Genomic DNA, 15774 nt, shown 5'->3' with positions numbered 1-15774 from the left:
TAGTGGGGACATTTTTTAGGTACATGATTCAAGACTTGGGGCTTTGCATTTTCTTTGGGATGTCTTGTAAACCTAAAGTATTTATTTCATGAAAATGTTAGCATGAAATACTATTTGTAACTTTATATGTCAGAACTTGTATATTTAGTTCTAAATATATAATGTGCACTTAAGTGTGTCATTTGGGATGTATTTGACATGTATATAATGGGGCCATGGGCCAAGGACATTCATTTAGTATTCTAAGTACTTTTTTTTCGAAGTGATTTTATTGAAAAATAGAAAAATGACATGTCTGAACTTCATTACATTTGCATGGGGTGTGGGAAGTGCATTTTAGCACTTTCATTGGGTCTCTTTATTTATGCAAGAAGTGTGGCAAAGGGCCAAACGGTCTTTTAAAACCATTTTATAATTTTTAGTTTCAAGTTTCTCTTTTAAAAGCGATTTTTGGAAAAATTTGAGGTTTAATAGATGATATTTTGTATTTAGCAACCATTGAGGCCGTAGGGCATTGGAACGTGTGTAAATATATATATTACATTTGTGTGAATGCTCACATTGCACAAAATATCACATTTGTATGAAATGGATGCTTGTTGGTCTCAAGTTTTCCATTTAAGGCATTTTCTTTGCATTTTGAGGTTCGAATATGTCGTATTTTGTATCGGGCATTTTTGGGAGCTGAGGACCATTCTCACGCACTTAAAATCACTAAATACATTTTTGTTGATGATCGTTTTAGCACACAACACTATTTAGGGTCAAATGAACACTTGGTGCAAAGTTGTTTATTGTTTTTCATCGTTTTTGACCTAATCTGATCTGGGGGCATTTTAGAAATTAAAAAATAAATTCCGTCCCTAACATGGTCACATAGAAAACGTGATTTTAGGGGGGGTTTATTCAAAACATTTTCCCATAAAATGTCATCTCAATCTCGAAAATCCCGCGTCAAATCTGATTTTCTGTGCGCATATTCACTTTTTGAAAAAATCTGTTATAAGGGTATTTTGGAAATTTCACGTCAAAAATAAAATTTTTTTTCGACATGATTAGTTTGGAAAAATTATTTTGAGGGGGTTTCTTCTTCTTGTTTCTCTAAAAAAACATCGTTTAGTGCTTCAAAATAGTACATAAATTTTAGCATTTTGCTCATGCCACTATTCACTACTGTCAAAACACTATTCATTGTTGTCGAAACACTATTGATGACCGCGGTGATATCAAAACTTTGTTTTGACTTTTCTCTTTTATTTGGACTCCGAATCAAGTGATTTTTTAGTTTAACTTGATTAATTTTTCGTTTTCTATCTATTGGTGTGCTCAACAGCACCCAAATTGTACTACAAATTATCATTTTGCCCTTGGGCCTAAACTTGTCTATTTTTAAATCATCGCTTCCGCTTGTTTCCCTTTTATTTCCGTGGCTTCATGAGAAGTCATGATTATGTCTTCTAAAGATATAAAAAGTCTATTTTGCCTTTAAGTGCTTATTTGGTCTTTTTTTTTTTTTCTTCCGCTTTGTTCTCATTGAGATCCGTGGCCTCATGGAAGGTCACTTTAGCATCTTAGAGATGCATTGCATGTCCAGAGACTGGTTTTTTATTTTTACTTCTACATTCAGATTTATTATTAGGTCAAACTTTAGTTCATCATAGGACGCACTGGCTTGAAAACTAGGGTATTTTTAGTTTTTTATGCTTTTGCTTAGCTTAGCTTACTTCTTTGCTTTAGAATTCCTTTGCTTCACTTCCTTGGCTCCAAGTACCTAGCCAATAAAGAACAAACACAATAAGTAAATAAAATAAAATAAAGTAAAGACAAAATCAAAGGAGTACTAATTCCTAATTAATTCCAAAATACGGCATTACCAAATCCCTGGCAATGGTGCCAATTGGTGTGCCCTTGTCGACGATGACAACCAAATTGCACAAAGATGTGTTAAAATATGGCCAAGTTTAAATTTGTAAAATGCCACTACCACAACTAACGACTAACGTAGCAAAAGTGAGTAGGAATCATCCCAAGGGAAATGAACTGTACTTTGGAATTAATGTTGGATTAGTAGGTCGAATGATCAAAAGAGGGGTTGGGTTTAATTAATTAAACTAATGGTTCAATTAAAAATAATGCAATTAAGTGACAATCTAGAAATTAGAGAAAGTAATATGAGAGAAAGGTCTTGGGGCTTAGAGTTCACCACTAAGCTTCACTTTACCAAACACTAGCAATTGTAAATTAATGGGGAAATTCATGTTGTAAAATGTGTGTGTGTGTCACAAATTCAAACTAAGCATGGAAGACAAATAAGCATAGATTGTCTAATCAATTTAGTGACTAGTATAACTTATCAAATGAGACCATTAACCATTCAATTTAACCACAATTAGTGTACACACAAAAATATAGAGAAATGCACTTCTTGCACTCATAAGTATGGAACATCAAATAACAAGAATAGATTGTTCGCCTATCTAAGAAATTAAAGCAATTACACTACAATTAAGTTAATGACATGAAAATTAAGCTACTTAAACTAAGGATGTGGCACAATCCATTAAGAAATAAGTATGAACCATCAAATAAACCATAAGAGTAATCAATTAAGCACCATACCTTAACCATCACTAGATTTATAACATCAACACACATAGACATGCATTAATTTCATTAAATCCAGAGAAAAAGATATGAACATTCATTCTAGCATACATAGACATATGGATAAAATTAAATGATCAATTGAAAGTATTAATCCATATAAATCAAGTCAAAATCATAAGATCTATATTTATTCATAGTCAAAACATCATTTACAACTAAAATCCCCAAAAATATACAAAAATCTAGGTCTAGGAAGCAAATTTAAGGGCTATCTCTTGCCCCAAGAGAAGGATTTAGCCACTTATTGTAGTGGCCAAGGAACCCTCAAGGGTTAGCTTAGAGATTGGCATCATCTTCTTCCTTCTTGCTTTCTTCCCAAAACCCTAGTTCTAGAGAGAGAAAACTATTTTTATAATTAGTAAGAATATTAACTAGAGGAACTCCTTACATTATAAGCCTCTTTGAGTAGAAAACAAGTCAGAAATAATGCCTCTGATTGGTGAAAATTCACAGCTATAAAAATAGGTGGAGTCTGGGCGTGCTAGGGAATTAGATATCACACTATTAGTAGTCATTTCGATCGATCAAAGTGTTTTTGATCGATCAAACACTTACTTTGATTGGTCAAAGCTGACGTGTCATGAAAATATCTTCTTGTCCTTATCTAGATTGCTGAGCTGGCACAGCCTGAATTTCAATCGATTGTAACCTTCTTCAATCGATTGGGACTGCTTCAATAGATCGAAGATCCACTGGTGCAATTTTTCTGACTTCTTTCTAGATTTGCTCCTTAACTTAAAATGTAAGTCAAATGGCTCTTCTTAGCCTGTTTGAACTTTATTGACCTGAAATAGGTAAAAACACAAATAAGTACTAAAATATGGAAGTAAGATTGATGAATAAACTAAAATACCCTAACTTAGGTGCTAAAATGCGTCACATTTGAGCACTTATCAGAATTGACTCTGACTCAACAGCTGCTTTCCCTTTAGCCTTCCCTTCGTCCAAGTCCAACTTCTTTATAGGGTGATCAACAACGATACTAATTATATTGGTAGTGACCACTGTTGGGAAAGGGTTCCCATCTACTCCCATTGCTTCACTTTTCTCTTGAAATTTCATCTTTCCCTCATTGATCGCTTTCTGCACAGTATTACGAAAAATAACACAATTATTAGTTGAATGTCCCCAAAAATTGTGATACTTACAATATTATTTTCCAACTAAATTGTTAGGAGTCGGGAGTTTATGCCCAGGAGTTAGAATCAGTTGCATGTCAGTCAACAATAAGTCAAATGTTTACTCAGCCTTGGTAATGTCAAAGGAGTATCCTTTGGTGGAATTAGGTATCCCTTTCTTATTTGAAGTGGAAGCTGCTTGGGCACTAGTCATAGCTACAAATTTTGACTTTACAAGTGCCTCACAAATATATGGCTTTTTGATGTTTACCTCTACCATATGGACCTCAAAATCACTATCAAGGTTAATAGTAAAGACTTCATAATTTGGGTCGCAATAGTAAATTCCCTTTGAGGAAGATTTTCTATCCTTCTCCTCATGAAGTAATTCTTCATACTTGGCAACTCTACTCGCCAAGTCAAAAAGATCGCGAAATTCTATCCCTTCAAATTTATTACGCAATTCAAAGTCTAGACCATTGACAGCCATTCTGTAATACCCCTAATTTTAAAAGGTTAGTCTCGGTATTTTATTAATTATTTTAATTACATTTTAAATTCTTTATTTGATTTCTTGGCTTTTTTTTTAATTATTTATATGAATTAATTGATTATGTGTTTATTTAAAATACTTGTCTAGTTAAATTGAATGATAGATGATGTGTATTTGTTTGCTAAAATATTAGGTGTTTTCTTATAATTAATGGTTAGGAATTAAATGTTTTAAATGGTTATTTTATTTTATGGTTATGGATAGTAGTCATTGGCCAACCAAATGGGTTTTATCGACTATTTGGATAAGGTGTTTAATGGGTATAGATAATTACCCATGGATAGTTTATATGTATATATATATATATACATAAATATAAATATATATATACATAAATATAAATATATATATACATACATACATATATATATATATATATATATATATATATATATATATATATATAAGGAAAGTCCTTTAGAGATAATATGATGTATTTATTTTATTTATATGAAAAGAATATACATAGATTTTACGTAATATATATTTTAGTTACCTTTTTAGTATTTTAATTTTATTATTTTCTTTATTAATTTGATGTGGATTGGGAAAAAGAGTAGGGTTATTATTTAGCCTATAAATATATAACTATAGGGTTAAAAAAGGGGACTAGAAATATATCATGTAATATTTTAGAGAGACAGAGAGAAAGAAGGAAGAAAAAGGAAAAGAAAGAGGAAGAAAGAAGCTGGGGTTTTTATCAAATCCCTAAAGGTAAGTTTTCGTTCTACACTTCTCATTTGATCTGTGGAATATATATCTCTAGTATAATCTTAGGGTTATTTAAAGAAGAATTAAAACTAGAATTTATAATTTAATTGATCTAATGTGATGGCCCAAGTTTTGTAAAGCCGGTGCGTCAGTGATGACCAAAAGATGACCCGATAACGGATCCAAAATGCTGAAGCGACAGATGAAACAACGGCCTCTAGAGATACAATGCGTCTCTAAGACACCAATGTGACCCTCAATGAGGTCATGGAACCCAAAGGAAAACAAATGCGGAAGTGTTGTTTCAAAAACGGACAAAAAGGAACCTAGGGGCAAAATGGTCATTTTGCAAAAAAGTAGATTCAAGTGCTATCGAGCACACCACTGGGAATACAATGAAAAACTAATCATGATGGACTCAAGAATTTCATTATTTGGATTCCGGACGAAGGAGAAACGACTAAATAAAGAAAAACGAGCAATAAAGCTAAAAGGGGTAAACTAGTAATTATCCAGAAATATCTGGGTGCAACTGAGCACGCTGTTGGATAGACAGTGAAAAATTAATCAATTTAAAAAAAATTTCACTTGATTTGGAGTCCGGATGAGGGAGAAAGGTCAAAAACAAAATCGATGTCGCGGCGGCCCGACGAAGGCCGTGACAGCTACAGTGCCGTCAACCCACTACAGCTGCAACTGAGAGTAAAAACGGGCATCTAAACGGACTTTTCTGGAAAAACTCAAAGAAGAAAACCCCCCCTAAAATCAAGTTTCCTACTCCTATCGTGGACAGAAACAAAAAAAAATGCATTGTAAAATGCCCAGAATGCCCCCAAGAAAATCTGGTCAAGGGGGTAAAAATTTCTCCAAGCTGCTGCCCAAAGAAAGGAAATAGGACTTCTGGAGGTTTTTAAATTACCTAAATTGGAAATGCAATCTTAAAATACACCCACAAGACCCCCGGAAGTTTCGGATCGGTCGTCACACTTTTCAAAAAAAGGTCGATGAATAGTACCAAGTACATTTGCACTAAAAATCTGCAAAACCTGGCAGCAAGGATTTTTCGGACAAATATGGATTTTTGAAGGCCAAGATGGCATTTTCTGGAAAAACACAAAGAAAAAACCCCCCTCAAAATTGATTTTTCTACGTGACTTGTTTAAGATAATGAAAAAAAATGTATTGTGAAATACCCGAAATGCCCCTAGAACAGAATAGGGTAAAACTCCCTAAAAATGCTACTTAGAGTTTTTGTTTCATCAAGGATGGTGTTGTTTGCCAAAGTGAGTATACAAGTGCATGCAATATGATAAAATAGATGTACCAACATCGCCTAAAGCCTCTTTACATTCCATTAACAAGTTTTAGCATACAAAGCCTTCATTTCTCACAAATAAGCTACAATGGCAATACTTGAGTTGTAGAGGAAACATACTTGTAACCTTTCAAGTTAATGGCCCTTGGCCTCATGTCATACATGTAAAATGCATTAAAAGGAGTGTACTTATGTACACTATACATACGTAGAATCAAAGAATACAAGTTTGATACATAAAGCTTCCAAACGATCCAAGGCAATGAAATCTTTAAGTCTTGAGTCCTGTACCTGAAATATGCCCCAGTATCGTAGGGGTGAGTAACATAAAGCTACTCATAGGAGATGAGCATGCAACGACCTAGCATTTTACAAATTTATCACCTTAAGGTGAAACAAATAAAAGAGGTTCATGCCACCTAACGTCTATGTCAAAATGAGACTCAAGAAGCATCCTAAGCTACCTTAAAACATTTCTAGCATAATCACATTGTTCATGCAATTCAAACAACATGGAAACATGTTATACAAAGCAACAAGATATAGATTCTCAAAGTCTTCAACTTGAAATCCAAGATACGAAAACAACAAGAGTGGGTCATGCTACCTAACTTCTATGTTCAAAGTGAATCTATAGGATCATTCCTAAACTACATTTGAACATCAAAACACAAATTATGATATCGATGCAATTTAACCAACATTGGAACTTCCAATACAATGCTTAAAGCATGATTTCTCAAAGTTAACATCTTGAAACATAAAATGGGAAATCAAACAAAGAACAACAAGTTAGATATCAACTTGAAATGAAATACGAAATCAAGTAAAGTGGATACTCGGACATCACGCCAGATCAGACCGACAACATAGTTACTTTAGGGTTACTAGCCCATGGGTAACCTCCCTATGTGCGCACTAGACTATATAGAGGGTCAATCCCCCGTACTAGAACCAAGTCCTAGCCGTAGCCAACAACGACATCCCCAAGTTTCCAAAATCAACAAATTGTGCAACAACGTATATATATCAACATGTATATACAAGATATCAACCATTTACTAAGCACAACCCAAATTTTGGAAACATATACAATACATGCTCAAAGTCTACAACTACTATGGCATGAAAGATATCAAATACAAAGTGTGCAATTCCTTACACATAGCAACAATATATTCAATAAGGAAAAACATATTCTCATGAATATAAAAGTAACAACTATGTTATCCAATACTCAAAAGTAATCAAGTGAACATACACCAAATCCAAATCCATGATTTAAATATAAAAACAACTTCCAAAATGCAATTAAATCCATGGGGTAATAAAATAGAATTTAATTAGACATAAATAGTTAAATTCTCTAAATTTCAAGTTAATCCCAAATAACCTCAATTTAATATATATTGAAGGACATGTCATGGTCATCACATATATAACATCAAATGACAATTTAAGTGATTAAAGCACTTAAAACAAAATTAATCAAGCTAATTAATTAATTTCCTATAGATTTTTTAATTATTCCAAATGCCCTCAATTTAATCTATGTTAGAGAACATGCCAAGGCCTATTTAAATACCACATTACAACTTGATTTCATGCTTGATACAACCATGTGAATTAAACTTTCACTAAAGATAAATATTAAATAAAAGTTGTAATTGTTAATCAAATGAGCCAAATTTAATATATGTTAACCAACATATCCAAGCATAATTTCCTAGCATGTTACAATTCAATTCCAAGTCATACATATCCTTGAGCACTAAATCCTTTACAAAGAAATTAATTAAAATTAAATTCCAAGATTGATACAAAACATGCATACAAGTTGTATAAGCATATATAATCATCAATACAACACAAATATAATCCTAAGATACCCTCTACCTCAATTTGAGATGAAGATCTCAAAAACCATCAAAACGAAACGGCTCCGAATCCGACGAAACTCCTAGGTTTTGTCGGGGACAACACGATCTATATGAATCTCCAAGAAGCCCCATGAAAATCCAAACTTGGCCTAAATCCCAAACTCAAAATTTGGTCAGAAATGGTTTCTAATAAGGGGTAATGGTAGAGCACGACGAGGCGAGTAACAAATGCAAAGGCCGAAGGATTTTCACTTAGGAAAAGTAGGTTAAAGGAGGAGAGAGAAGATGGAAGCTCCATGGGCATCCATGGCTGCCTTTGGTCGTGCAAGGAGAGGAGGAAGAAGAAGAAAATCTGATTTTTCTTCTTTAAGGCACCTATTTATAGTAAATCACAAAAAGTGCCCTGAAAGGGCCCCGCCGGGTCCGGAAAAGTGAATTTTGAGTAAACGCGCTCAAATGGCAAAACTTTGTGAATAAAAAAGATTCAAAATGATAAAATATGAACAACGGAAGAAACAGAATTGAAAACCGATTCCCGAGCAGAAAGTTATGCCCCAAACAAGTTCGGCGGCAACCGGGTCCAAAAACTCTGAAACTGGAGAAAAATGACCAAAACGGAATTCTATGAATTTACAAGTCACCAAAAAGTGAAAATGAATCCCGTACGAGGATCTAGGCTCCAGACGAGACATTTTGCAATAACTTTCGTTAATTTCACAATGGCCCCTACAAAAAGGGTTAACTGCGAAACTGCTCCAGAATGAAAATATCTTCCAAAGATATTTTCTTAGATGTCCATGAAATAAAATATCTTCAAAATATATTTATGAAATACACCCCAAGAAATGAAATTAATTCCAAAGATTTATGCATCCATACCCCTATGGGCACCGGGAGCAACCAGAGTACTTTCTTGCAAAAGTAAAGATACGTATTTCGTGGAAACCACTCACGATAAGGATACGTGAAGTCAAAAACCAACTCCGAGCACGAGAAGTGAGGTTGTGCCAAAAACTGACAAACGGAGATAAGACAAAATAGGGAGAATGACAGAATAGGGAAAAGACGAAATAACGCATAGTGTCCAAAAACGAAAAATGCGAAAATGACTCGGTCCTCAAAGGAAGTTGTCAATTCACATGAAAGAGTCTCAGAAACCAATTTTGAACACTCGAGATGACACTAAGCGACGAAAAACCATCCACAGAAAAGAAAAGACAACGGAAAAAATTTATCCGCAAAATTTGAGGAAAAAGGGAAAAGGAAGAAAATAACCGGGTCATTACATCTAAAATATAGGATTTATAAATTATATTTCATAGTTATTCTTGTTGTGTGAATTAATAAATTCATGGATTTGATTTGGTTACTTTATGAATTTTATATGATTTAAATGATGTATTTTCATATCTGTGTATTGATGGAACCTAAAAATATGCCTTAGAGTCCTTAAACAATAAAGAATTGATTCACAGTGGGGTTTCTGGGTTGAATCGTGTAACATTGCTCGATCCATTTTTACAGTGGTCGAGCCATAGATGAAAAGCTCGAGCCATGGAAGTAAAGCTCGAGCCATAGGAGAAAAGCTCTAGCCATGGACAAAAAGCTAGAACTATGGATAGAAAGCTCGAGCTATGTTTAGAAAGCTCGAGCCTTGGGTGAAAAGCTCGAGCCTTACTTGGGAAAGTTTCGTAAACAGCGTTATATTAATTTTAATTGCTTTTGAGGCGTCCTGAACATTAAATAAAGATTAGGTATGAGTTTGAATAAATTCTAAACAGACTTAAATGTAACAATACATGCTATTTGAATTCTTTGAGGAATGAACGGATTTAATCTTTTTAAATTGTTGTAGAAATTGAGATTAAATGCGTGGAATGAATTATATATGGAGAATGCTTATTTGACTGTATAATAAAATATTAGTATGTTTAAGATTTAGTTTGTGTAGGATATATGATATAGGAAGCTTAAATAAATTATAAGTCATTCCTAATCTGTGATAGCATGATATTATGCTATTATGTTTATTTTTGGGTTATGTGATGTACTTTTTAAATTGTTACATCAACTATTGGATTGTGTTGATGTAGTGCACCAGTATAGGATGGTGGCACTCTAGGGACGTATTCACTTATTAGTTAAGTGCTACCTATTTTGTATAAGGAAATGGATTAACTAAAACGTTAAATCCTACTTATATTCCTATCAGGTTAACTGAACAAGTTAGATGATACATAGTGGATTACTTTATATTAGATAGGATGGATTATATTTATATGTATAGATTTGCGATGATATGAGTTTGAGCCTCAGGTTCAGTGGTCAGGGTGCGTATGTTGCCAGGGATGTGTAGTTAGATATAGTGTGGTTGTGTGCCCTGGTAGGTCTAGGTACTCATGCCTACTGTATGTGCATTTTACTTGATGTTTACTATTCAGGTTGAGGCAACCCTATAGTCTAGTAAGGTTCCTTTAGTGTGTATATGTATTTATGGACTATGTAGTTATTGTATAGGTTAGCTATAGATATATTGTTTATCCGATCTATATTTGGGTTGTCGTAGAAAGAACTTGTTTGTGGGCCTGACCCACTATTATTTTTTAGGTGTTCGTTAGGTTCAGACATAAAGCTTGTTTGTGCTGAGCAGAGATATTCCACATCACTCTTCTGATTCTATGTAGGATTCTCTTTATGTTCTAGTTTTAGATTATATTTCTTTTCAGTTTTTCAGTTGGGATTATTATTAGGGATCCACTAGATGAATTCCCAAGTTATAATAATATCGGAGGTTTTAGATCATTTTGAGGATTATTTAATTATTTATTCAAGGATTTATTATTTAATTTCTTTCCATTTATTTATTTATTTTTATTTCATTTTGTATTTGTGTTTGATTAAATACTTTAATTGTTTTATATCCGTCAAATCTGTGCTCGAACTTGATCACTCGTGGCTCTAGAATCAAAGGGTATCACATATTCTGACATACTCAACTTCGGGAAGATCTACATGACGCTTATGCTTTACCTTTTTGAATTTGGATAGGAAGGTTTCTATGGATTCTCCTGGCAACTGGATAAGCCTAGAAAGATCAGCCATGGAAACTTCTGGCTCAGTTCGATAAAAATGTGAATGGAATATTTCTTCAAACTGATGCCAACTATTAATGGAATTTGCAGGCAAATTAGTGAACTATCTGAAGGCATATCCGATCAAGGTATTAGGAAACAACCATGTTTTTAGCCATGGATTAGTTCCTACCTCACTATATTAGACCATAAATCATCTTATGTGTTCTACGGTGGATTGGTTGCCTTCGCCACTGAAAGTGGCAAATTCAGGAATTTTGAAATTCGTTGGATATTCAGCTTCATCTACAAACTCAGGGTATGGTTTAGACAGGTCTTCCACCCCTTCTAGTCAAACCAAATTCTTGCTGAAAGAATTAAGAAAGTTGGCATCCATCGCACATCATAAGTTGGACTTGTGGTTGGTAATTCTTCGGCCATCCTTATGGTTGGTTGGCCATTGACTGCCCCTCCAAACATCATTGGAAATGTGTTTGGGTCTGGGTTATTCCTATAGTGACCTCTTTGCCTCCTTGGTTAGGAAGCTCCCTTGTTACATTCTGCCCTCCACCTGCCACAGGAAAATCCTGAGGTGGTCTTTGAGGAATGGTAGGAGGTGGCTGAACATTCTGCTGGCCAACATTAGGTAGAAAGTATGACTAATTTCCCAATTGACTTACCTGAGCTATACCCTAAGAAAACCTAAATTGATGTAAATTTTTAAAAAAACATCATGCAAGCCTGTTGAGGCATAGTCGTAGAAGTTGAATTCTGCACTTGCTGGGTTACTGGAATGGACATCATTTGCACAGGTGGAATTTGCGTTGTTTGTGCCTATGACAAGGAATGCACAGGTTGATAAGAAGGACCTTCTTCAACAAACACACTTGGCCTATTCATGAGAAAAACTTACAAAAGTCCATTTAAGCATAATTCTCAATTTGTTGGTCATTTGGTCCAACAAACGTTCCATCTTTTGGTCTTGTGCATTAGTGGCATCTATCTGCTCATAAGTATTCTTTTCTTGATTATGAGCTATCAAGTGTATAGTTTCCATGATAGGTCCGCTTGACATCGCTTCAATGAACTTTGTAACCATATTTTCTCCTTCTTCAGGAATGGCACATGAAGTTTCTTCAGGAAGTTCAATAGCCTATTCCCCTTTATTTTCAGCAGGATCTTGAATAGATTTGCTGTGTCTTTTTCCTCTTACCATGAAAACACTCCGTTCAGAAGGTACTGCCAGGCGTGCCAATATGTTTGGCTTATAAAAGTGGTCAATTCCGACCGGATAATCGTGCCAGGAACTATAGTAGTTTCGAAGAGAGATCTAAACAATATTTCAGAGGGAAGATTGTGAGACCAGGCGATTATGAAGAGGTCTCGAAAGAACACATCTGGGTTTTTTTTGCCTTTGATAAAGGACTTTGGGATAGTTAACTGGCTAGGAAGAACTACGTTCCGTATGAAAGTAAAGGAATGAACTGTAAAATTATCTACTGAAATGTAAAGTGCAGGACTTAAACTAATCATATTGAAAGGGTATTGCAATAAAAATAAAGATTGTATTGAAATGCGTGTTTGGTTTGGCATTGAGTAGGCCTATTATAGAATGAAAATATGAGCAGTTAGCATAATAGTTCTGAGCAGTTCCATTGATGCCTCCAAATGCTTCTAAGTGTCCAAGCCATGTAATCGTGCCTTTGATTCTTCTAGAACTTCCACGTTCTAATCATGCAATCATGCCTTTAATGTCATTATTTCCCAAATAAATTCCGTGTTGAAAACTCCAATAATTGACACGTTCCTTTAACTAAGTCATATCCCTTACGTGGCTTTTTTTGCGATGGACTTTCATATTAATTCAATTGCAAAGTCCCTTCATGGGCTTCTTTGAATCATTTGTTGGTACTTGTATAAAATAAATCTCTCCTACCCTATTCCAAGTGCCTTCATAAAATTAGAGTAGCTTAATATAACCAAACTAACTCTAATTAGATTTTACTGAGAATCTTCCTTGAGCAAAACTCTCACCCATAAAAGATTGGCTTAACCCAAATTCTTCCACGTGTCAAAACCTAGCTTGACTAAAAATTCCTTCCACATGTCTGCTTTTCCATTGGGAGAAAATAAAGGTATAAACAGGTATATCATTATGAATGGTAGTGAAAGGCCATTAGTAGATGAGGCACTATTTATAGAAAAACTTTCATTCTCCCACTTGGCTCATTCACTTATATTCATGTAATTAGAATATCATGATGCCTTTTGTTTATCCATTCTTGTTTAAATGATTAGCATAAATATCATTGATAAGTAACTTACTAATGAGAGTTATGGCGGTTGTATATCAATATACGACATACTTCCTTCCATGTACTACAACATTAATAATTTACTTAATATGATCAATAATTGAGAAGATTACTTAAAGGTCTAACAATAATGTCTTGTAAAGACTTCTTGATATCATACATGTTAACCATTAATAGAACACAGGAATATAATAAACACATTTAATGTGCTCAAATTGTTATATGTGAGCATAAGCAACTAGTTGCGCATAACAATAATCTTGGACTACATTCAAGACCCATCATTTTAGCATGCTCTTTGAATGTCTTAGGTGATAGTCCTTTTGTTAATGGATCCGTAATCATGAGTTGTGTGCTTATGTGCTCAATAGACACTCATAGTTTCTGAATTTCTTCTTTAACGGATAGGTTTTTTAAATCCATGTGCTTAACACCTTTGGAATACCTATCATTTTTAGAAAAGAAGATAGCTGCGGCATTATCATAATAAATTTTTAGAGGCCATGAAATAGACACTATAATTCTAAGCCATGAAATAAAATTCCACATCCATAAACCTTGATTTGTAGCCTCAAAGCATGCTACAAATTTAGCCTCCATAGTAGACGAAGCAATAATAAACTGTTTTACACTTTTCCATGATATTACTCCTCCAGCTGAAAGAAACAAATAACCAAAATAAATTTTCTACTACCTACACATCTAGCAAAATCTAAGTCTGAGTAACCAATAACATCTAAATGACTAGACCTTTTAAATGTGAGCATATAATCTTTTGTCCCTTGTAAGTATCTAAAGACCTTTTTTGCAGCTCTCCAATGATATATTCCTAGATTGCTTTGATATCTGCCTAGCATTTTGACTGTGAAACTAATATCAAGTCCTATACAAACTTACGCATTCATCAAACTTCCTACAACAGATGCATAAGGAATCTTTTACATATCTTTACTTTCCAAATCATTCTTTGGGCATTGAATTAGACTAAGTTTATCCCCTTTATGTATTGGAAAAATACTAGCTGATTAACTTGCATACCAAATCTCTCTAGAACTCTTTCAATATATGCCTTTTGAGACAATTCTAACAATCTACGTGATCTGTCCCAGAATATTTCTATTCCTATCACGTAAGAGACCTCATCCATATCTTTCATTTCAAAGTTCTTTGAGAGATAATTCTTAGTTTTGCATAATAAACCAAGATCACTGCTAGCAAGCAAAATATCATCAATATATGGAATCAAAAATATAAACTTACGCTCACTAACCTTTTGGTATATGCACCGATCAACAGTGATTTCCTTAAAACCAAAAGTAGTAATGGTATTGCTACACTTAATATACCATTGTCGGGGGGCTTGTTTAAGTCCATATATTGACTTCTTAAGTTTAAAGACCATGTGTTCCTTATCTTCTAATGTAAAACCTTCAGGTTGATCCATGTAAACTTATTCTTCTAAACTCCCATTTAGAAAATTAATTTTCACATCCATTTGAAGTAACTCTAAATCATAATGAGCTACTAATGCCATAATGATTCTAAAAGAATCCTTCTTAGATACAGGAGAGAAGGTTTCTTTATAATCAATGCCTTCTTGCTGAGTAAAACCTTTGGCCACAAGTCTGGCTTTATATCGTTCAATATTGCCATTCGAGTCAAGTTTAGTCTTAAAGACCCATTTACACCTAACTTGATTGTATCCTTTGTGAGTCATACACAACAGAATATTCAGAAAGTTTTGATAATTTTAAAAACAGATCTTGTGTTTTCTAACTTTCTTTATTTTAGCAATTAATAAGTTAATATAATGCAATATAAAATAAAGCAAAGTAAAGTTAGAGATAATACCAGGATTTTAGCGAAGAAACCACGGTTGATAAAATACGTCAATTGTTTGCGTGAAAAAAAGCTTGTGGATTGTGCAATCCAATACACTAAACTTTGACTCTGACTTACACCCTATCGTTTTGCCAAACACCAATTGCTGACAATCCTTTAGCTTTGCGACTCCCCGTCTAACAACAACTTGACCTTAAGCTTATACTTGATCTTTGTAGAATAGTAACAGGTAGATCAGACAACACTCCTCAAATGCTCTAACCCTTTCAAAATATGATCGCTTTTACTTCTATTTTTCAACT

Source organism: Cornus florida, unplaced genomic scaffold (assembly GCF_030987335.1).
Source record: "Cornus florida cultivar Cherokee Brave unplaced genomic scaffold, ASM3098733v1 CherokeeBrave_3.0.0_Hap2_Chr02, whole genome shotgun sequence".
In the NCBI taxonomy this organism is placed as follows: Eukaryota; Viridiplantae; Streptophyta; class Magnoliopsida; order Cornales; family Cornaceae; genus Cornus; species Cornus florida.
Note: the sequence above shows the minus strand (reverse complement) of the source record.